Source organism: Herpailurus yagouaroundi, unplaced genomic scaffold (genome assembly GCF_014898765.1).
Source record: "Herpailurus yagouaroundi ecotype Mexico unplaced genomic scaffold, PumYag 186, whole genome shotgun sequence".
Taxonomy (NCBI): domain Eukaryota; kingdom Metazoa; phylum Chordata; class Mammalia; order Carnivora; family Felidae; genus Herpailurus; species Herpailurus yagouaroundi.
The window spans coordinates 31,155,415-31,159,413 of record NW_024412417.1 but is presented as its reverse complement, the minus strand read 5'-3'; the positions used below and the strand labels follow the sequence as shown (position 1 = coordinate 31,159,413).

At 40.0% G+C, this 3,999-nt stretch overlaps 1 non-coding gene across 1 annotated transcript; it reads left to right on the top strand.

The window, feature by feature from the left end:
* The first annotated feature begins 3,679 nt into the window (after window positions 1-3,679).
* Window positions 3,680-3,786, top strand: LOC121043284 (U6 spliceosomal RNA). The gene has a single exon (XR_005796774.1). It is a non-coding gene; the product is annotated as a U6 spliceosomal RNA (small nuclear RNA).
* Window positions 3,787-3,999: the final 213 nt, after the last annotated feature.

Here is a 3,999-nt window from a genome sequence, read left to right as displayed (position 1 = left end):
CGCGAGATCGTGACCTGGCTGAAGTCGGACGCTCAACCGACTGCGCCACCCAGGCGCCCCCAGAACAGATTCTTAAATGAGAATAAACTCATGCACACAGTCACAATTGCTAACCATAAAGTGAAAGATTGATGCATTAGATTTAATTAAAATTCATAATTTTTATTTATCAAAAAACACCATTAAGAGAGCTATCATGCAAACTGCAGCATGGAGGAGGAGATTTGTAATCACATACCTGATAAAGAAATTGTATCCAAAAATAATTGTATATTAAAAATGTCACAGATTGGGGCACCTGGGTGGCTCAGTCGGTTAAGCGTCTGACTTCCACTCAGGTCATGATCTTGCGGTTTATGAGTTCGAGCCCCACACTGGGCTCTCTGCTGTCAGTGCAGAGCCTGCTTTGGATTCTCTCTCTCTCTCTCTCTGCCCTTTCCCCTCTCGTGCTCTCTCAAAAATAAACAAAACATTAAAATATATATATATATCACAAATTAATAAGAAAAATATAACAGTACAATTTAAACACATGTCATTTCACAAATAAGATTGTCAAAGTGGCCAAAAAGCATAACAAGATGCATTGGGGTTTTTTTGTCATGATTTATCATCAGGGCAATGCAAATTCAAATCATACTAACCCCCAAAACCCACCTGAATGACTCAAATTTTAAATATCTGACAATGCCAGGTGCTGGTGAAGAAATGAAACAATAGGATCCCTCACACAATGTTGATGGTAGTTCAAATTGGTAAAACTACTTCGAAAATTGTATGGCAATAACAACTAAAGTCGAATGTATGCATACACAGTAGCTTGGCTGTCTTCCTTCTTGCTAAATATGTAGCAGCATGCTACATATGAACTAATGTTCATCAGTTATTAGATATGAACTGATGTTCAATATCATTAGTAAATTATTACATAGTCATGTGATGGGATATTATTTAGCAATGGAAAGTACCAACCAAGGCTATGGAGCAACCAGATGGATAGATCTACAATCATAATAATGAGCAATACAACAAAACAAAACAAAATATAAACACGCTGAAGTTCATACCATACTATTACATTCTTATAAAGAGATGAAAAGTGTTTTAAGATGGTAGACATCAGAATAGTAATTACTTTTGGGAGTTGACTGTGGAGCAGGGAGATGTGGTTGTTTTTGGAGTATAAATAATGTTCTAGATTCTTAGAGACGGTTACATGCCTTTAACCACTTTTTATAAATTTTCAACATATATACTTAATAGTTACATATTTTGCATATGGCAAACTTTAATAGAAAGGCAACAAATATGTGTTGAAGTATTTTCCAAATTTGTTTTATATCTACTGCACTGACTATGAGAAGATACGCCTAATGCTTTTTCAATTCTTCACTGAACATTGACTTTGTCCCAGTGTATTGAGTCAGGTACTGTTGGAACAGAGGAATGGTTGGCATCTGATTTCTACCTTTAAGCTTATTGTTTAATAGAGACAGGATGAGATGTGAACACAAATAATAATACAAGGCATAAAATAATGTGAACCACATATGGGCTCTGCAGTGGGCTACCAGAAGCCTTCAAGAAAGAGATGGTGACTGAGTTTGACATGGACACCTCGGTAGGATTAACACCAGTGTAGATAAGAAATGGTTTCTCAGGGAAAAAACTTGCAAGTGTGAAAATATAAGAGGGGTGGTTCCGTGTGTATGAAAATATAAAGTATGAATATGGTCTATGTGAAAATTGTGAGTGGCATCTCCAGTCCAGCGGGTGAATTCGTTGTCACTGAAAGGTATGGATAAATTGACATTCAAGCATTGGAAATCCATTGGCTAGTTTCTATTAGCAGATTACAAACTTTGGTTTCTGTAATCACATTTCCAGAATTGGGGGAATCCTAAAGTTCCTGTCAGTGGCCAGAGTGTTTTGAGGGAACCTTCACATGCCATCTCGGAAAATGCTTCTAATATAAGAACTGACAGGACAATGTTGCTGAAATGTAGAATGTGTGCCAAGGTGAAGTAAGGCAATAGAACTTAAAGAGCCACTTGAAATTAGTTTGTAGAGAGTCAGCAGATCTAGGCTAAAGATTCAGTGTTAATGATCAGGAGTGTTTGGTGGCCCTTGAACAGGAGTGTGGCCAAAAAGCCACATTTAAGGAGCAATTGATTTGACATTGAGTGGAAGACGGTCACTGCTATGGTAACTCAGTATATGAGGCCCAAGTACTTATGTGCATGTGATCTCTATGTGCATGTCTCTTTCCATACATCAAGAATCCAGAATAAAGGAGATAACTAGCCAAGGTGATGGTGCCCAGAACTGGATTTTGCAGGGAATAGAAACAGACCTGCTCTTGGCCCAGTCTTCTGGGGTTCTCAGCAGTGGCCGTGAACAAGAAATCCTGCTAAGCACCAGGCCCCAACTGTGCAACATAAATAGATTCACGCACAGGGCTGGGGTTGGTGTTTTCCTAGAAATAGGTCACATCACAGGTGATTTTCTCTGCTAAGGTGATGATTTGGGGCAGGTGAAGCTAATAGAGTAGTTATGGGGGGTGGGGCTGGGAAGGAGAATGGGAGAGGGAAGAGACATTGTTGTCTTAAAAAAGGGTCTTTATGACTTCACCTGTTTTTATGACCATGGCAAGTCTCCTGAAAATGACTTCAGGGATTGTACTTCAGGTCATGTTCCTCATAGCGATTGTTTTAAAGATTCTTGGAGAATGCTTTCTGCTGTTGCCACAGTATGAGCCCTGGGCAATGAGCCAAGGTTGTTTTAAATCTCAGTTGAAAGCTCTGGCTCTTTGCATGTGAATATGTGCCAAAAAGGAGTCTAATAACTTATCAAGTTGAGGCACCTCAGGGAGGTCCAGAAGCAGGAATTTTTGAGAAGGGGTTTAGGGAGCAAGGTTATTAACTGTTGACCCAACTGTAGCCCTTTTTGGAGCTACTATTTGTCTTTGGTTTATGGAGTACATTTTTTTAAATTTTTAATTAATTAATTTTTTTGCAAAGACAATCAGCCTGAAAGTCCTGAGACCTAGGTTTTTTCAATGAAACTTTGAATATTAACTGTGTTATTGACCAACCCCAATTATCAGTCTGCGCCTCAATTTTGTCCTCTGTAAAATAGAGATAGCGTGTGTCTGACATACCTCGTTAATATATCTTTCAAGTGAAAGTTCTGTGAAAGAGCACAAAATAAATTATCTCTGCAAATTATCTCTCCAGCATCTCTTGTGCACTGTACGCACAGCTACAGGGAATTCAGAAAATGTTGAGGAAATATTTATTGCTAGTTTCCAGAAGACAAAGATACGACCTACAGAGCAGAGAATGACAAATTCCTTCTAGGTCGATGTAGTGGATACTGTGGTGTGCCACTCACCTTTCTATCCCTGTCTTCCATCCTTTTCAGATGGACGTAATTCATTCCCCCAGGAGTACTGACAGCTGACAGTTCGTGGCTAAATACTCCCTCTGTGGTCCTTGCCCAAGGTCTTCACAGCCAATGACTGGTGGGCAGAGGGAGGTATAGTCCCTGACTCTCTTGCTCGCAGCTCCAGAGCTCCCCAAGGGATTGACTGTGTGCCCAGTAGAGACAGTATTGCAGCCCAGCTTCTTCTTTGCACAATCCTGCTTCCTTCGCTTCCCCAATAAAATGCCTTCATGCGATACTCCCTTGGGCAGCACATACACTAAAACTGAAACTATATAGGGCAGATTAGTGTGGCCCTTGCAGGAGGGTGACAAGCAAATTTGTGAAGCATCCCACATTTTCCAACCAATAAAGCTTGATTATGAAAGAAAAAAAAAATCCTTCATGAAAGTCTTTCGAGTTGGCTTCTGGGGAAAAGAGTCCTATGGGGAACTGATAGAAGGAAGGAGGCAAATCCTGTTTTGGGAAGATGAGAACAGAAAAATCTGCATGTGGGAGATGTTTTGTGTGATGTGGTTTGACAGATGTGTGGGGCTTTCCCTGAAAGAGGTGGTG